Source organism: Puma concolor, chromosome D2 (assembly GCF_028749965.1).
Source record: "Puma concolor isolate L17-30 chromosome D2, mPumCon1.1.hap2, whole genome shotgun sequence".
Classification (NCBI taxonomy): domain Eukaryota; kingdom Metazoa; phylum Chordata; class Mammalia; order Carnivora; family Felidae; genus Puma; species Puma concolor.
Genome location: NC_141677.1, coordinates 6,781,333 through 6,801,168, shown reverse-complemented (window position 1 = coordinate 6,801,168; position 19,836 = coordinate 6,781,333). Strand labels below are relative to the sequence as shown.

The 19,836-nt window shown below is 51.5% G+C and overlaps 1 protein-coding gene and 1 long non-coding RNA gene across 6 annotated transcripts in view; one reads left to right on the top strand and one right to left on the bottom strand.

The window, feature by feature from the left end:
- Positions 1 to 19,836, top strand: part of SGMS1 (sphingomyelin synthase 1) — a 286,818-nt gene that overhangs the window by 56,579 nt on the left and 210,403 nt on the right. The gene's annotated exons all lie outside the window — the stretch shown is intronic.
- On the bottom strand, positions 1,796 to 12,438 carry LOC147575748 (uncharacterized). The gene is made up of 4 exons (XR_015241513.1): positions 12,100 to 12,438; positions 11,380 to 11,583; positions 10,392 to 10,987; positions 1,796 to 4,392 (listed from the first exon to the last, which is right to left on the bottom strand). It is a non-coding gene; the product is annotated as an uncharacterized LOC147575748 (long non-coding RNA).

Here is a 19,836-nt window from a genome sequence, read left to right as displayed (position 1 = left end):
TCAAAAATGAATAAATATTAAAAAAACCTGCCCGTCATGCTCTGAAGTCCTTGGGTCCGGTTGAAGAAGCACGGGGCAGGAAACTGCGGTGGCCGCCAGTGTGGATCTGGAGCCAGAGTCTGGGTTTGAATCTGGCTCCAGCGCTTAGTAGCTGTATGACAAGTGGCTTAATTTCTCTGTGCCTCAGTTTCTTCGTTTTCAAGATGGGAGGAGGTAATAACAGTACACCTGTCTCTCAGCGTGGCCGTGAGGATTGGATGGGCGATCCCTCAAGTTGATGGGCAGGAGTGCTATCTGGCAGTTAGTAAGTCTAGGCTGATGACTTCTGTGACCTTGAAAGCCACCAACTTCCACACTCTGCCTCCCTCTGTCTTGCCCTTTGTCGGTTGCCCGTGATCAGGATGAAGTTCCCTGTGGGTTCTCTGGTGAGCACAGGCACCGATTTCCGTTATTTGTGCAGCAAATAGCCTTGGAGGATAAAGATCGCATCTCAGGAGCAATGGGCGGGCCTGCTTACTGCCTGTTAGAAAAGATTTGGGCTCCCTGAGCTCACAGAAACTCATTTCCCCTTGTAACAGTGAAATTATTTTTCTGGTTGCCTTCATTTGGTTTTCCTGTTGAATTGTTTTTGTTTTGTTTTGTCTTGCTAGTTTGGATTTTAGATCAAGGTGTGATTTCTACGACATTGGCATCTTTTCTTTGCGTTTCTTCGGTTAAAGGACATTTTCCTCTTCAAAATGTTCTTTTTTTTAAACACTTTTCTACAACATTTAAATCAGGTCTAGCAAAACAGGCTAATGGATTTACTTTATCTTTCTTAAAAATTTCCAGCATTCTTGCCACTCTTTACTCATTGGTATGGATATCTAAAAAAAATGCTTAATGAGAAATACCATGCTTACCATTATTTACAGAGACCCATTTGTATGGAATATTCAAACACTGGGAAACACTTCTGAACATTATTGGGCAGTATTTGAACAATGTTGGCGTTCGGATCTTCTAGCAAGATTAACGGCACCACGTAGAACGGGATTTGTTTTGAGTGTGGTCTGTATAGGTTATCAATACTGACTTTATTTGCGAGAGTGACTCGGCAGTGGCAGCAGGCAGGACTCTGAACACACATCTGGAACGTGGTGTCAGGTGCAGACGAGTCTGAGTGGTTGGACTGGGGTAGCTTCTCTCGCACACGCTCCTGGGCCAGTTCACGGAAATGTCGGTCTTCACCTTCACCTCCGCGCCTCAGCATTTCCTACGCTTGCTTCGCACTTGCTGTTGAGTGGATTCTGTGTCTATTGCTAAGCAAGTAGGAGAACTAGAATACCTTCCTCTTATTTCTCCACTGATTTTTCTCAGGATACTGACGATCTGTAAATTTCCCAGGAAGTTCTGGGAAGGAGGTAGGGCATAGAAATCATTTCACTCACAACAAGCTCCCTGCGGTCGCTGTGGGCCGTGCAGCCCTGTGTGTCCACCTTCTCTGGTTGCACCTGGGAGAGTGTCCCTCTGCTCACTGTACGGGGGCCACTCTGTTCCCCCTCCCTGTCCTCAGATGCACAGGCATGCGCTCCCGGGCTGCACCTGCTGGCCTCCCCGCCCAGAACACTCTTCCCCTGACATGTTTGTCCCCTCCCCTCCCTGAGAACATGCTCACACATCCCTGTGGGAACGAGACCTTGGCTGACCCCTTCAGTAGAGCGGGCTGCACTGGGACCACCGGGCTGATCCTGGGGGCAGGGACCCGGTTGTGCACCCGCTTTGTCCTCAGTGCCTGAACAGTGCCTGGTGCCTATCTAACAAGGGCTCTGGAAGTATTTGTGGAGTGAGTGACTGAGATGCCTCCGGGGGTTTGGTGGGGAATGGGTGGGGGAGGGGAAGGATTGGTGACAGAGGATGAATCCAGGTGATTGCTGTGGTCTCTCTGAGGTTTGCTGAGAACCTAACCAAGGGCTTGGAGGCAGAAAGGGGCTCAAGAGACAGGGCGGCTAGGTTGTACTCCTGATGGATCTCACTTGAGATTGGAAGGGAAGGAGAAGGAAAGCAATCTGGAATATTCCATGTCTAGCTTAGCAGTAGGTAGATGGTCTTCCCATTTAGCTGAGATGAAGAATACCAGAAAAAACCAAACACTTAAATATTTCTCTCATAAAGCAATTATATTAACAGAATAAGAGAACACCTTCTGTAATTTCTGTTCATCTGAAATACAGTTTCTCAAAGGCTCTAAGTGACCCTTGCTGAAATGCCGAGTTTGATTTGAGGTCAAGTTTCCTAAAATGTTTCGAAAGCTAGCTGCAGGGAGGCTTTGGCCTCTAGGGAGTTTATATCTTTAGATAGATTTTTCTGTGTCTGGGAGCCAGGCCGGAGTTTCTGAAGGTCTGAATACTTAATTAGCTTTTCAGCACCTTGAGTCACTAACAGAATTCATAGTTTAAATATGAAGTTTATGGTTCTTCCTTTGCATATGTGTGTCCTTTTATAAGGATGGTCTCTGCAGCCGAGGCGTCGATCCTTTCTTCCCCTGGTGGCTGGCGTTGTCCAGGTGAGCGGCTTACTTGGGAGCCCAGGCCTGCCCTATTTCTTTCAGGCCTTGAGTCAGGAGGGTGGTGGACTTCATGAAAATCTGAGTTACCTCCACTTCCGTCCAGAATGCTGTGGGAATAGGTAGACTGTGACTGTGGAGTGAGTTCTAATTTAGTAAACTGGATGAGTTTCGAGTTCATCATTGAGTGATTCTGGATATTTGCTGACTAAAAAAACCCACAGAGTTGATAGGTGTGAGGTTCTTTACTGATTACAGTCCATTGCTTTGCTCTAAGATAATTTTATCTCCCTTCTCCCCTGCCACGTGGGAAGCTTTGCCTTTTATTTAGCTCAGCTCTTCTGGAAAGCAAACGTGGTGTGGTGCTGGTGACAGGTGCAGGGGCCGGCCCCCCGGGAGGGGCTGGCTTCTTTCCTGTGTGGCTGGAGGTGTCCAGGACCTCCCCGGACCCCATCCGTCGAGTGACAGGGGTTGGCCGGGAGCTCTCTCATCATCTCCCACCATTGAGATTTTGTATGCTAACTCTCCCATTTGGCCACAACCCGCCCCCCCCCCTCCCCCCCCCCCAGAAACCAAACAGCCGATCTGAATGTACTGTGGGGGAAGGAGGTCTCTAACATATTGTTGAGTGAAAAAAGCAACTCGTGGAACATTTTGTGTGTCTAGAAAAAGGATACATAGTGATCTAATCTGGTAACAATCAGGGGAGGTAGAAGGGAAGGATTTCACTTCTTAATTAAGTTATACTCCTTGGAGCTAAATTTTGTGCAGTTATAGGACTTTTATCATCCCAGAAGCAAAGCAGCCAGGCGCTCAGTGGTTTTGTGATGCTCTGACTGGGCTGTGCTGGGGGCAGCCCTGGAACCAGCTGAGGGTCCCGTCTGTCCAGGGGCTGCCGTGGCCCTGCTCCCCGTGGCCGCCGTCAGCTAGGGCTGAGGGGTGGCCGTCCTCCTGGACGGGGCATGTACCCTCTGGGTTTTCAGACCCCAGCTGTCACCATTTTTCTCCCATGCCCGCCGGCTTCAGTGGCATTTGGGTTTATGACCTCTATGTTAAAACTTAAAAATCAAGGATGTTTTTTGTTAAAAAATCCCTAACATTAAAGGTTTCAGTAGCTTAAGCTTGCTGTTCCGAAGCAGCGTCCTCAGGGAGCCCTCTGTGTGTCCCGGGAAGGTCTTTCCCCAATTGGCGCACGGGCTGGGCTGGCCGTGTGTGTTGACTGACGTGTGTGCTGGGTAACCGAGCGTGTGTCACTGCCAGGCGAGCGGCCTTCCCTCTTTCCTGTGTGTGGCCAGACGTGTGGGACTTACTTTGTGCCTTCCACAGCCCCCTGATTGGCGTGCTTTCCACTGTAACTTGTTCACGTGACTCCTGCCTTGACGGCCCCCCGTGCCCGGGGCTGGACCGCGGGGGCCGTGGTCACTCCCACCGGCCACGCTCTGAGCTTCCTGCTGGGTCTCTGCTCTTCTGTGGAGGCTCCATGGCTGGTCTCTGCCGGCCGCCTCCTGGCCTTTGCTGCCGCTTTGTCACCGCGTCTTCCAGACCGGTGTGGACTGGCGTGTAGGGGTGAGGCGGGGTGGGACGTTTGATGTTTGTGTGGACCTCACTCTGTTTTCATCCGTGCCTCACGTGACCTGGCAACTCTTGTTGTGCATCCTGCCAAAGTGAGGGAGATCTCTGTCCATCTGTCCTCTGCCCCTTATGCTGTGTTAGAGGGGACCCTCACTACCTGGGAGCGCCCCCACGAGTTAAGGTGGCTTCCTCCACTGGATCCTTTTTCTTCTGGGTGTCTGGTGGTGTCTTTTGCGAATACTGGGCTTCATGGTTCATCCTGCTTCACCAGGATTCTAGGGAATATATAGATTCGGTTATTCAGCCACACTTTTTATGTTTTAACATTTTTTAAGTGTTTATTCATTTTTGACAGAGAGAGATAGAGCCTGAGCGGGGCAGGGGCAGAGACACAGGGAGACACAGAACGGGAAGCAGGCTCCCGGCTCCGAGCCGTCAGCACAGAGCCCGACACGGGGCTCGAACTCATGACCCTTGAGATCGTGACCTGAGCCGAAGTCGGATGCTTAACCGACTGAGCCACCCAGGCGCCCCCCTGCCACACCTTTCTTAAGAAACTTTTTTTTTAATGTTTGTTTATTTTTGAGAGACACCGAGGGAGAGTGCCTATGTGCATGTGCGTGAGCAGGGGAGGGGCAGTGGGAGAGGGAGAAAGAGAATCCCAAGCAGCCTCCAGGCTCTGAGCTGTCAGAGCCCGGTGCAGGGCTCGAACCCACGAACTGTGAGATCATGACCCAAGCTGAAACCAAGAGTCGGGACGCCTAACCGACTGAGCCGCTCAGGTGCCCCTAAATCCTTGTGTATTCTTATGTCCGCTGCACCTTTGGCTCTTTTAGACTAATGGCCAATGAAGTATGTTGTCAATAAAGGAATAAAATACTAACTTTCCTAGGGCTACCTCTGTTTTACTAGAAGCCTCTTAAAGGCTGTAGGAGTCAGAGCTCTGAGTCTAAGCGCCTTGTGAGCAGTGGTGACCCAGCATTTGTGATCAGACAGGTTGTACCCAAGTAGGCTGGCTGTGCGGCAGGCGGTGGGTGCTCTGGTGACCCGTGGGGAGCGGTGGTAGATGAGGGGCCAGGAGGCCGGAGACGCCCTGGGAGGACTTGCATTCATCAAGCCAAGACCTGTTGTCTCTGCTGTTTTCAGGTGCCTCGTTCTGTTGCCGTGCTGGGGCCACAGAGTGACCGTATCTGCTGCTCAGAGCATAACCAGACATTGAGAGGAAGATCAGTGAATTATTATTTCTTAATAACTTAAGAAAATGGGCCTTTGTGGGCCTGACCGATACAGATCACCCGCACGAGAACACTGGCTTTAGGCATTTGGACGAGCAATGGGACGTGAGTGCCTGACATTGGGCACGTGTCCTGGAGTCATTCCTTGTCATGATTTATCAAGTCAGATACCCAAAAGCTGTGACTCAGAGGGGCAAGCTGGAACATTTCCACCTGCCTTACCTTTGCCGAGATGATTTTCAAACGTCCTAAGCTAGAAATTGGGTTAAAGACATGTAGTTTGTCAAACTGAGAGTGAAAGAGAGGACATTGGGCTTCTGGTGAAAGTGGATTTTTTTTTTTTTTTTTTTTGGCCTCTAAATAGCAATAATAGTGGTTTTGATGTAGCAAATGCTTATTATGGGTCAGGAGCTGTACTAAGTGCTTTCTGTAATTCACAAAGCCGCTCTGTAGTCCCATTTTACGGGTGAGGCAACTGGGTCACCGTGCGGAGAAACCTCTTGACCAAGGCCGTGTCATGAAGGTAGTGAGTATTGGAGCAGCATTGGAAGCCAGGGCCTTTAACCTAGGTCCACAGTCCTACCCACCGACTTGCAGCGTTGCCTTAAGCGAAGGATGAAACCTCGCTGGCGAGGCTGGTGGCGACCCAGTTGTGGGCCACGCTGAATGGGCTTCGTTTGAGGAACTGTAACGTCCACAAAGAGCATCGTGCCCCCGACTGCTGTGTATTAGTCTCCCATGGCTGCCGTAGCACGTTACCACAAACGTGGTAGCTTAAACAACGTACCTTTGTTTTCGTTCAGTTCTAGAGGCCAGAACTCCCAAATCTGTTGCCTTGGCAGAGCTGTGCCCACCCCCCCCCCCCCGTGGGGGTTCCCCGAGAGAAGCTGTTCCTCGTTTGTGGTGGCTCTGCCCACATTCCGTGGCCTGTGGCTTCACTACCCCAGTCTGCCTTCTGGTCACGTTGCCTTTTCCTTAGTGTGGCATCAGATCATCCTCTGCTTCCTCCTTGTAAGGACACCTTTGGTGTCATTTGGGGCCCGTCCTGGTAATTTCCCCGTCTCAAGATCTTTAACTTATTTACACCTACAAAGTCCTTTTTTTTTTGCCATTTGAGGCGGCATCCCATATCGCAGCAATTAGGAGCTGGATAACCTTTGGGGGTGCGTTGTTCAACCCACCACAGTGACCAAGAGAAGGAATTAGAACTTTCAGTCCACCTTGTAGGAATGTGCTTGATTTCAACAATTTCCTAATTGTTCCGCAGGACCCAGACGCTGAAAGTGTGGAAAAATTCCACAGCCAAACAGATTTGAGAGTTATTGTGTTAAATATCCCTCTTAAGGAGATTCACAGTGTGCGGTGAAGGCCTGAAAATTCCGGAATGAAGATAGCTGCTTGAAGGGCTTTGATCGGGAAGGTGTTCTCTTCAGATTCGTGTGTTCGAAAGCTTCCCCTGGCACCTGTGTGGAGGATGGAGCGGGGAATACAACGACTAGGGAGGGCAGAGGCCCAGGATACAGGAGTGGAGGGAACAGAAGGTGTTCTGGACTGCAGCCTGGGGTGGGGGGAGGGGGGGTAGGGAGATGAAGGAGCCCGGGGTAATCTTTTAAAATAAACTTAATTTTAGAATAGTTTTAGATTCAGACGAAGTTTGGGAAGATCGCCCAGGGAGCTCTCGCGTTCCCCGCGTCCGGCTTCCACACGTAACCAGTGACCCAGTATTGACACATGATCAGTTACTACAGCCGTATTTCATTCACATTTCCGCAGCGCTCGCCTCACGTCCCTCTTTTGTTCCAGCAGCACGTTCAGGAGGCCACGCTGCATTTGGTCGTCCCATAGGTCTCCTCGGGCTCCAAGGCTGTTGGCCCGTGGTCACTTCTCGGACATCATTTGTGTTTGATGACCTTGATACTTTTGAGGAGAGCTGGTCAGGTGTTTTGTAGACTGTCTCTCAACCGGGATTCGTCTGATGATTCCCCCCTGTTGGATTGGGGTTTTGGGTTCCTGTGAGGATGATGGGGACCGCAGAAATGAAACGCCCTGTTCGTCGTGTCCAGTATGTGACCCTCGGGGTCGATACCGACATTGCCCGCCTGGCTGAGACCGTGGCTGTTAGGTTTCTCCACCGTAAAATTACTTCTTTTTCCCTTGCCGCGTGCTACACTGTGGAAGGAAGTCACCGCGAGGGGTAGGGAGTTTTGTTGCCCCTCCCTGAGGGCAGAGGGTCTACGTGAATTATTTTGAATTCTTCTGCACAGGTCTGTATACCCTCCCTCTTCATTCATTCAGTCCGTCAGTTACCTCAGCACGGATCCGTGGCCGTTTGAGTTACACTTCGGGTTATACTCCAGGACCGTAGTATGTATTCTGTTTCTCACGTTGTCCCAGCTCTGGCATCGGCAGCTCTGTCGGGTGGCTCCCATTGGCGTGTGGGTATGCACACACGTGCACTTCAGGGCTCTTTCTGGCCGCACGACATGCTTCGGACTCATCTTGCGTATTTCCTGGTCCAGCCCCGGAATCAGCCAGTGGCCGAAGGAGCCACGGCCAGAGTTTATTTTGAAATTTCTGTCTCACAGGGCTGTCTACGTCTCTGTCTTCCGAACTCTTATTACTTGGATAGAGACGGGGGAGGGGCAGGACCTGACAGCTGGGTGTCTGTGTAGGGGTTGGGCAGAGGTCAAAGGTCTGTGCCAGGCGCACAGTCTTAGGGTCTCTTAGGTGCTCCTTTCAGGGTGGGACAGTGGCGGCGTGCCTGGGGCTGGGGGGGCAGTAGCAGAGTGTGGCCAGAGTGCAGGGTTGGAAAGGAAGGGTATTAGGAAATTGGGTTGGGGCCAGATGTGCTGGTGTTGAAAACCGGGCCAGCTTTGGCAGGAGGGCAGTGTAAAAAAAGCCAGTAAAAGTGGTGCTTTGGGATAATTAGCGTGGCAGCCACACACAGATCAGACAGAGGAACGGCATTTGTCATTGCTTCCCTGGGAAAGTGCTAGAAGCGGGTGCCTGCAGGAATAGCGGGGCAAGGCAGGACCCGCGGGGACCGTCGTAGCTTGCCAGAGATTTCTGCGTGTACTAGTTTCTTCATAATGGGGGGCGGGAAACCGGAGGAATCGGTGACTAAGCAATTTGTTTGCTTACAAGCAGTGAACTTAATAAAACAAAGAAAGGTTGTCTTAAAACATCTGTGCTGCCCTATAATTACTACCGCGGGTGGTGTCCTTGTCTCGGGGAAGAGTCAGAGTTGAATTGGCGCTCCGCCCACCGTGGGCTATCACACAGTGCAGGTGGATGGACCATGAGTGTTTAATTCAGTCCAGTCATCTCAGAATTACTTCCTGTTGAGCTGCTTGCTTGGACGCCCTTCGGTGGCAGTTGTATTTTTAAAAGTCGTGGGGCCCCTGAGATGCTTCATGGCAGAGAGGAGGCGCTCGCTGAGCACGCTTGTGTGCCGAGAACGATCCTGGGAGGACGCTCTTGCTTTTTCCCTGGGGCCTGGCATTTTGAACTTGAAATTTCGTTCGCTTACACCCAAGGAGAGAAATGTGATAAGGAAAACGAAGTCCCCAAACCGGTGGTGTGACCTGAACTTTTAAACCCACTCTTCCTCTTCCTGAAACTATTTTGGACACAAACACCGAGTCTGCTACGTAGAGTCCTGTGTTGTCATTTATCCAGCCGGCCTCCGATGTTGTGATTCGTGCATGTGGTTCCCTAGAAACCGTGAACGGGTGTCATGTGCCTCGTTTCCACATCCGCCTTCTGTGAGAGTGAATTCACTCGGTCAACCAGAACGCCCTCCTCCGTGTGACCACGTGCACGCTCCTGCCACCCGGGAGCCTCGGGCAGGCCTGTTGCCGAACAGGGATCACCTGCTTCGGGGTAGAAGCAACATTTCGTTAAAGATTAGTTTGAAGTTATTTTTATCTGTGAGATGAGGATAGGAATACACACCTGGTGAGGTTCTTAGTGGGTGTGAGGGATAAGAAGCAAGTGCGTGTGTTCTAAGCAGGGTCTAAGCAGAATCTGCTTTCAAAAAGTCCCATCTCAGGGGCACCTGGGTGGCTTGGAAGGTTCAGCATCTTGCCTTTTTTTTTTTTTTTTAGTTTATTTATTTTGGTAGCGAAAGCATGCGAGCTGCAGAGAGGAGAGAGAATCCCGAACAGGCCCTGAGCTGTCAGCATAGAGCCCAACATGGGGCTCAAACCCGCAAAGTGTGAGATCACGACCTGAGCCGAAGTCGGTCACTGAGCCGACTGAGCCACCCAGGCGCCACTCAGAGTCTGACTCCTGATTTCAGCTCAGGTCATGCAGGATTCCAGGGTCATAGGATCGAGCCCCGTGCTCTGTGCTGAGCGTGGAGCCTGTTTAAGATTATCTCCCCCCGTCTCTCTCTCTCTCTCCCTCCCTCCCCCTGCCCCCTCCACCACTCGTGTGCTCTCTCTCTCTCTCTCTCTCTCTCTCTGTCTACAAAAATAAAATGAAATAAAATGAAGTAAAAATCCCATCTCAGCGGATTTTACTGCAGTGGCTATGCCTTGTGTTTGTTGCTGTCTGGTGATTTTTTATTTTTTTAAGTGAGAAAACTTTTTCTGCAGCAGAAGCAAGAGAAACGAGATCGTTGGGCTCCTGCCCAGCATGTAACCAGCAGAATCCCCCATCAGGGAATACACCGGCACCTCATTGTGAACTCGGTGCCTGTAGAGACCCGGAAAGAGAGGACATGTTGAGAGCACCGTGGGGGAGGCGGACACTGGGGGGGGTCACTCTCTCTGTGCACCTGCACCGTTGGGGATTTCCAAGCGTGCCTGTGCAGAGAGGCCCCGGGAGGCCCTGTGGTGTGACTGCACTTCCCGCTAGGTCTGGGTCAGTGTGTCCTACACGAGCTGCCGTGCTGTCCGCAAAGCCGGCCCCCTTTCCTTGCTTGTACCCGTACTGCAAACATGCACCGGTTTCTCCCTAGAACGACGAAAGCCACCGGGGCGGGCCACACTCTGCTTGTCTTTTCCTCTCTTTCATAACTTAACCAAATTACTTACCAGGCTTGAGTTGGAGACGTAGGTAGTTTCAACAGAATGCACACGCGAATGGCAGTAAACGGCAAGCGTTTTGTATTTCTTTTCGGGAAGGATGAAGGTGTCCCGATCCCTGGGGTTCAGGGTGTGTCTGGAAGGTGGTCCAGCGCCAGCCTGGATGGACCCCGTTTACGCTGCCTGTTTTGCGCGCTCCCTCCACCGTTTCGGAAGACTTGGTGCTCTGACACTGCACGGTGGCGTTGTAGTTTATTGTCGCATGGAGGACGTATTTCACTTTCACTTCTCCAGGCCTTCGTATTAGTCAGACCTGATACGTTGTCTGTCTGAGCTTTTCAGCAAATGCTTTTGATTTAGATTTTCCATGAAGGAAGCAACTGAACGTGAGCAAAAAGTCAGGTCAGTCGCCGCCAAAAATCTGTCTGGCAGACGGAAGCACCCGCAGGTGCAGTGAAGAGGGCTCGCGGGCCGGCTCTCCTTCGCCGAAGCGAGACGGGGTCGCGGTGGATACGGCGGTGAGACACCTGTGCGCAGACACGTCCTGCGTGGGGCCCTGCTCCCCGGGTTTGTGACGCTGTCGGCCTAGCCTTTGGCTGCCTCCCCTGTGACATGGGGACCAGGAAAGTTACCCAGAGTCGCCGCAGTCACATGTCCCTCCGCTAAGGTTCGGGGCCCTGGCATTCCGTGACTGTGGCCTGCTGTTGTTGTCTCTGTTGTCACGTCCCTGCAAGTCACGTCCGCATGCCTGTGGAGAATAAGAACCCGTGTGGCAGTGCTGGCGGGACAGGGCGTTTGGGGGTGCCCCCCCCAGAATTGCCTTTGGAGGCCACGTAGCTGCATTCTTTAGGTGGTTCTGTCACTCGAGCGAACCTGAGTTTGAAGTTTTTCTTTGAATTTTTGTGTTTTAACCTTAGAACGCATTTGGAATCGAGTGAAAAACATTTTGGTTTCTTTTGGTTTAAACCAAAAGAAACATTTTGGTTTAAAGACTTACTCGTGGGGGCAGCTGGTCTGGGTGGCTCGGTCTCTTAAGCCTCCGACTCTTGGTTTCCACTCAGGTCATGATCTTGTGGTTCGTGGGATCGAGCCCCACTTTGGGCTCTGTGCTGACAGCGTGGAGCCGGCTTGGGACCCTCTCTCTCTGTCTCTCTCTCTCTCTCTCTCTTTCTGCCCCTCCCCATTCACTCTCACTCTTGCTCTAAAATAAATAAATAAAGTTAAAAAGAAAACAACTTGTAAAGTTGACTCACAAACATGGTCTTTGGGTCCGAGTAGCTGAGTTTTGGGTTTTATCGCTCAGCTTTTTTTGATCTTTGGCTTTGGAGCTTTGTGAGTCCCTGGTTCCCATACGCTCCCACCAAAGTGACCGCTCTGTGGTTATTCTGCCCTCTGGCCCCACCACCCACCCTGCCTGCTTCGCAAGCAAAGCCCTGGGTGCGTGGCGCTTCAAGGCCTCATTCACTCAGTGCTGGGACTGTTTTCTGCTTCACTTGCAGATTTGTTTTCTACCCTAAACTTTTGTTCTAACGGTCAGTAATCTTTTACAGCTCGACACGTAACGGGTGTGCCCACTCCCCTTGGCCTTAGAAAATCACTTGACCGCAGGCCTCCTAGAGGCCGGCTGTGCGGGCACCGTGTCCGCCCCTTCCGCCTTCTTCCCCTCCCTCGACTCCCCGTGATGTGAGAATCCGCCCCCAACGTTAGGGTCACTCACAAGCGGGTTGCTGGCCCTGCTGCCGACTCCTTTGTTTTCTCGATGAGCACACTGCGATGGGAACATCTGAGTTTGTCTAGAAATGTTCACGGCTCTGCGCAGCGTCTTGCTGGGGTGTCCAGAACAGTTGGGCTGTTGGTTCTACTCCCCGTCCTGCCTGGGCTGTGCTCCATCAGAGGTGGGTGCCTGATGTCTCTTGTCAGAACTGGCTCGGGAGTCAGCCCATAGACGTCGGGGGTGTGAGGGGGGCGGGGCGGGGTCTGAAGAGTGAGGGCATGGCTCTGCTCTGGAAAGCAGGCAGGCTTGCGTGCTAAACACCCTGAAAGCCGGTTGAGTAGAGAACCCCTCTCCCCCCTCACCCCCACCCCCGCCGTGTGTCTGCACCTGGCAGTACGTTATAATTACCAAAGCGCCTGCGTGAATGGTTGCTGGGAAAAAAACAAAAACCCAACTAACAAGCCAAAATTGGGACTTCCTGAATAATACATATCATTGTGATCTATTGAACTTGTAAGTTATAGATAATATATGGCTTTTTATATTTTGTGCAATGTGTGTAACATGTATGTAATATAATTTTATATATGTTATACATAATTACACGTTAATACGTCACATATGTAATACATTACATATAGTACATTGTAATCCCTATTTTATGTAAATATAAAACACGTTGACCCTCGAACACCATAAGGGGCCCCGACTCCTTACATGGTTGAAAATCTGCATATGACTTTTGACTCCCCTGAACTTAACTCCTGCCAGCTGAATGTTGACCAGAAGACTTACGAGTAACATAAACAGTTGATTGACACATATTTTGTATATGTCATGTATTTTGTATTCATACAATACAGTGAGCTAGAGAAAAGAAATCATAAGGGAGAGAAAATGCATTTTTGGTACCGTCCTGTACTTACTGAGAATCATCCACGTATAAGTGGACATGCGTGGTTCAAAGCCACGTTCAGCGGCCAACTGTATACGGTCTCGTATGTTTTATATATTCTGTACGTATCTTTTTTCTTGTAAACTTTCCTTTTTGGCACTCTGACTCACGTCACTCATAAATTCTCGCTCTCTTGACCTTTTATGTTTTGTGGGCACGTAGGCATGTTTTCTGCTCCCAGCCCAGAGTGGCGATGTCAGAAAGTTCAGTTTTCCTTTTTTATCTCAGTCTCTCAGGTGTCCCATAACCCGTTAGGAAACAGATGTCTAAGAATACACCAGCAGCAGCCCTTCAGAAAGGTCGCTTGTAAACACACGCGTGCGTCAGGTCTTTGTGAATTTTTCAAAGGCATCTTAAGGAGAATAATGAACATGCTTCCGGCCATTTGTAGACACACAGAGCCTGGAAGAGGCTGTTTACACACCTCTCCCGTGTGCCCTGCGAGTCTTTGAAGAGGGAAGAGCGGAAGTCGGCGGGTGTGGCTGACTGCCGTTCTCTTTCTGGAAGGCTCTGACTTGACTGCTGAAACGTCCCAGCTGTGCCTTGAGAGTCTGATGGTGGAGGTGGTGGCCGCGGGAGGATTTGCAGGTAAAGGTGTGTGACCCGAAGCCTCTTCCACCATTGGATGCTGGCACCTTGAGTTTTCGCTGTTAAACCCTGTGGGCAGGGAAAAACTTTCTAGAAACCGTCATTAAGGTGAAGAACTGCCAGTTTTAGTGTCTCCTTCCTAGGAGATTTGTATTTCATCGGAAAAGAAGACGTCAGCTCTAAGAATAAAAGTCCTTTCTCTAGGTGGGTAAGTCCTACAGTTTGGTTCCAGTTATGGCTTTCGGAGGCTGTACCTGGTCTCTTGAGTGAATTTGAGACGAGCCTTTTTCTCCCAAAACAGCCCAGAGTGGGCGGCTCAGCCTTTATTCAGTTGCAAGGTCTTGACCCCTCTCCTGGTCTTGTCCCCAGGGAGGGCAGGGGAGGGCAGCTCACAACAGCTCTGCACACTTCCGGTTTGACGGATGACAGAGCAGAGCCGAGCTAGGTGCTTGTGGTCACGTGGTCAAGGGCCCGGCAAGGTTCAAGGCCACCGGGCAGGCAGAGCTCTCACTGGTGACGCGGAGGTGCGTGTGTATTAAATCTCCAAAGACTGACGAAATCCTGTCTGTGTGCCACACGTCACCAGGTGGGAAAGGGCAGAATCTTTAGGAAATATTTCTTTTTTTTTTAATTTTTTTTTTTCAACGTTTATTTATTTTTGGGACAGAGAGAGACAGAGCATGAACGGGGGAGGGGCAGAGAGAGAGGGAGACACAGAATCGGAAACAGGCTCCAGGCTCTGAGCCATCAGCCCAGAGCCCGACGCGGGGCTCGAACTCCTGGACCGCGAGATCGTGACCTGGCTGAAGTCGGACACTTAACTGACTGCGCCACCCAGGCGCCCCTAGGAAATATTTCTAATGGCAGGGGTTTTCTCGTTGCTTGAAATAAATTGTCAGGAGAGGTAAAACACTGCAGTAAATGCTGTGATTGAGGAAATCCGATTTACACGATCATGTCCCTGCGGCCCTGGATTCTCACATCACCCCTTCTCTGCGGTCTCTGCCTCGGGTCGGTCCACTGCCTCGTGGAGCCACCGCACGACTGTGCCCCCAGCAGGTCGGCCAGGGTGCCGTGTGGGTCTTTTCCTTTTTGGGCTCACCCCGTATTCCTTCCCGGACCAAGCTGCTGTCGACTGCGCCTCCAGAGAGTGCCCCGGGCCCACCCACTTCTCCCCTCCTGCTCGCCGTCCTCCTGGATCACCTGTTTCAGGACCGCCTGGCCGCTCCCTGCTCCCACAACTTATGAACCAGACTGTCAGGCCTGGAAATCTGCATTTTAACCAGGCCGTTTGCGTTTTGAAGAAGTTCTAGGGGCATCTGGGTGGCTCATTCAGTTTAAGTGTCCGACTTCGGCCCAGGTCATGATCTCACCATCTGTGAGTTCGGGCCCCACATCCGGCTCTGTGCTGACAGCTCGGAGTCTGGAGCCTGCTTCAGATTCTGTGTCTCCCTCTCTCTGTCCCTCCCCTGCTCACACTCTATTTCTCTCTCAAAAATAAATAAACACCAAAAGAAAATTGAAGAAAAATAAAGAAGTTCTAGAAGTTTGAGAAGCACAGCCCAGTTGATAGGTCACTAGTCAGTTTTCAACAGGATCTGTATATGGTGGCTCATTGGCTGACCTTTCCGTTCTCACCTGAGCATGAAGATGACTTTGGAAACCTGTCCCTGCCCACCCTGCACCGTAAGAGAGATTGATTGTGGCTGAGGTTGGACGGAGCCAGGGACCTTATTCAGCCGACCAACAAGAGGCGTTGTTCCCGCCCATCTGGGAACAATGGCCCTTTGACTGCAGCTGCCTCGGAAGGGAGCAGGGCAGGGTGTTGGTGTCCTGGGGCCTGCGGGAAGGGTGGTGCTGCTGGTGGGGCAGGACGGCCGTGCCCTTCGCCCTCACCTTCATAAGACTCGCCCTGTGCTCCCGCCCTCCCTGGACGCCGGGATGCAGGGGGGAATGCAGGCCCTGAACGGGAGGGCGGGAGCAGGAACAGTGTGGAAAAAGTCGGTGTTGCCAAATGGGTGGAAGTTGGGCCGCTTGCATTAGGTCGTGTGATCAGCTTCCAGCAGGGGAGGCCCGACGTGCCGACGAGACAGCCTTTCCTCGCACGCCTTGGTTCTGCGCTGGACCCCCGAGAAGTTGCCGGCCCCCCTGCCGTCAGCTCACTCTGTAGGTCCGGTTTTAGGTACTCACAGCTTGCCCCGCGCCGTCCCTTGTCCAGGCTTGTGTGGTCTCCTGCCACCTCCTGCGTGTTCACTCTGTCTCGCTGAGGACGGCAAGGGGCTCCCCATGCGGGACGGTGTCACCCCTGCCCTGGTGTTGGGAAACCTGGGAGGACGTCTGTAGTTCTCGTGATGGCGGTGGGGGCGGGGATGTTAGCATCCCGTGTTGTGAGCGTGTGGGATGCCGAGTGCCCCTAGGCTCGGGGACAGCCCCGCGCACTGAAGGACCGTCCCCTGCGAGGACTTTGGAAGTGCGCTGGTCCAGTGCTTCCTTGAGAATGATGCGTAATGAATCCCTGCGGCCTACTAGACACGGTGTGAGGCTGACCCTGAGCGGGGAAAGTAAACCCGTGGTTGAAGCCACCTTCCTGGGAGGCAGCTGTGCTCTGCGAGCAACGTGGCTGTTCTTCAGGGATCCTGCCGTGCAGCCTCGCCTTCCTGATGGCACAGTGTAGACAGAGTTAGGACCTAGAATAATCCGGAGACACTGCTGTAAACAACGAAACATGCTGCTGCCTGCCATCCCACAGAATAAACAGCCTGATGCGGAGTGGGTTCAGTGTCACATCACGGGAGGGTGGGGACCGGGGACCCAGTGTCTCAGCACTGACACCATCCCAGTGATGGCTCTCAGTACCAGGAGGGCTTGAGATTTGGAGTTCTGGAACCTTCTGGAGTTCCCTTGTGGCCCACAAAGCTGCTTCGGAGAAATGAAGGGTCGGACAAGATCAAGACAGCGTTCTGGAATACTTGCTGATTCAGATCAGTCATTTGGTTAGAGGTGTTGGAGAAGTGACAGATAAAAATTGAGGAACATACAGGGGTGAACAGGCAGGGTGACTTGAGGTCTGACTTTGAAGGACTCAGATGTCATGCTAAGCCAGGGACCAACAAGGGGCGTTGATCCTGGAAAGGCATCCTTGTTGAACTAAGCATGTCCAGTAGACGATAGGATTTGACTATCTTGGGAACTAGGTAAGAATTAGTTTACCAGTAAGGGCAGCAGAAACGGGCCAGAAGCTTGAGCCACAGAAGGTTGAGTGACAGGCAAACTGAAATGGCTTGGCTGTCTTCCTCACGAGGTCTCCTGTGGCTGTGCCCAAGCGACGTGCCCATCCTGGGATTCAACCCACTCCTCTAGAGTATTTTTGTAAGGAAATGCGTAGAGCTGCATCCAGAGATTTAGCTCTGAGGAGCGAATGAACATTGTCTGAATGTTGGAAGCAACCCACATGGCCCCCAAAGGGGGTTGGATAAATAGGTCAGAATTCCTCTCTGTGGTGGAATGTGGTGTAACCATGACAACGATGTTGAAGAAGAGTATTGACGTGGTGGGACGATGTGTATGGAGAATAGCCTGTGCTAGAACATATAGGAACATATGTAACATTTTAATAAAGAGACCGTGTAAACCTGGAGGGAAAATCCTGGAAAGGCATTAGTCAGAATGTGCACCTGGATCGTGGATCGTCTACAAGTAGCAGAACTCAAGGTACCTGGAACTCTTTCTCAGGGCCGTGAACATGTATAGTTATTTTTGCAATTAAAACAGTTTGATAAAAACATGATCTCATGTATAAACTTATATCCAAATATTTCAATAGTCATTTTTTTAAACAGATACTATGACATAGTTTTGATTTAAAAAAAAATTTTTTTTAATGTTTATTTTTGAAAGGGAGAGAGAGAGGGACAGAGCACTAATTGTGCAGCAGCAGAGAGAGAGGAAGACACAGAATCTGAAGCAGGCTCCAGGCTCTGAGCTGTCAGCACAGAGCCCAACGTGGGGCTCGAACTCACGAACCTCGACATCGTGACCTGAGCTGAAGTCGGACGCTTAACTGACTGAGTCCCCCAGGTACCCCTATACTTAATCAATTTTAAGTCAAATATTCCTGGTATTTCAATTCTAAGAAGTTATTAGTCCTTCACGTCTTATTCTGGATTAGTTGATCTTAGGCACAAGGAAATGAGGGCTCTGATTACCAGGAATAAACGTGGGTGGGGGCGGGCTCGGTCTGTCAACCTCGATATAGTCAGGTCTAATACATTAATACTAAAATTCTAACTTCAGTTGCCTGCTTGTTCCCTGCTGAGACATTCTATACTCGTGTCTCGCCCTGGCCGGTGAACACCCACTGAGCCTCGGCTCGCCTCCCTTGCCCAAAAAGCGGCTGAATCAGAGGTTAGAGAGTCTCAGGGTACAGCACCAACTCTCCGATGAGTCAGGTTTCCGGCCGCAGACCTCGTCCACGGTGGGCTTCTGATTTGCAAAGGCCAGACCACAGAGCGGTATCAGTGACTCATCCCATTAAGAACGTAGGTCTTGTTTTAAGCAAATACTTTGCAGGACCGTTTCTTAGAATAAACCCTGCGGGACATTATTCTCAAGAGAAGGCTCCGTGGCGTTTCAGGGATGGCGGAGGGACAGACAGGTTTGTACACGCACCAGCCTCTGGGCACCCCCCCCCGCCCCCCCATCTCACATTTATTATGGCGAGGCTCCAGAAGCCATGCCTGAAAGACAGCTTTTGGGTTTGGTAACCCAAACCCTGAGTTGACTAAATTTAGTTAGCTATGGATTCTGTGTTTCACGGAAGGATGTTTTTACATGAGGGGAAGCTGCGTCCGCGTGAGTCCAGGAGGCCCCTTATTTGGAGGACCCTCCTTCCAGCCTGACTCAGGGCTAGGGCTCCTGTGGGCAAGGCACTCTGAGAAACCTAGAATCTTCTCCATCCACGTGGGGGCATGCTCGTGGCTCTGGGAACATTGAAGTGAAGCTTGAGTTGACAGAGAAATAAGGGGTGCCCATCTAGGTTGGCGAGACGTCTCGCACCCCGGGAAGATGCACGTAGTCCAAGATTCTGGTTTTGTTTTAAGAAAAATCTCAAATGACAAAGGTTGGCAGGAAATGCAGACTGATGTCAGTGCCTGTCCCCTTCTGTTTCCCTTTCTTGAACGTATATCGCTATATGGAACCTCCTCCCCCAGAATTCTTTTTAACAAAACACTGGGTTTTTCAGGATTTCCAAGCTATTTCAACTCTGGGGAAGAGCTGGGTGGCTGCTGACAGAGTGAGCGTGCAGGGTCAGGGCCCCTGGCCCCCATCCTGGACTCGGCTTCCTGTACTGGAGGGACGGCTTTGGGGGGCAGGGGGCTGGTGAGCCAGCACCAGTCCCCGCCGCCCCCGGGACACTGACTCATCCTGTGCCCAGCTCCGCCGCAGGTGCGTTCGGGCCCCGAGCTGATGCCTGCGGGGCCACCCTCCGTGGCTGCTGCTGTTCCGTTGGGGCCGAGGTCTGGGCCATGAAGACTTGCGGCTTCTTGGGCTCCATCGTAGGGCCCTGCTCTTGGGGGACCAGGGATGTAAAAAGATAATGTAGGGAAGAGGTATTTTCAGTAAAAGTTGTTCAGGCTTCTGCTAAAGAAGGCCGTCGACTTCTTAGGCTTTCTCAGAGTTAACCACTGAGATGTGTCCGTGATGAGGGTGGGAGGCCCACAGAAGAGCATGTGAGGATAACTCGGGCTGCGCGGGTGTCCTGGACAGGAGCCGTGGCTTCCGGGATGCGCCTCAGAGGAAACCAGGCCTCCCCCCCTGGGAGGGGGGCCCAACCCCCTCCCAGGCTGGTTGCACGGCTTCAGGCTCCCTCCCTCCTGCTCTGCAGTCCCCACCTTGAGGCCTGGACACTCTGTCAAGCCCTCCGTTGGTGCTGTTGGAAGGAAGTGCCCCAGAATAGGGTTTTATCCAGGGAAGAAGAAGTTAAACTTAGGTCTGAATTCAGCATGAGCATTTCCACCAGATGAGACCCATTTGCAAAAGCAACAGAAAGAAGAATATTCTTGAAAAATAAAGTTTTAATTCCTCTTTTTTTTAAGTGTTTACTTTTGAGAGAGAGAGTGTGAAGGAGGGAGGGGCAAAGAGAGAGGGAGACAGAAGATACGATGCGGGGCTCGAACTCACGAACCTCGAGATCACGA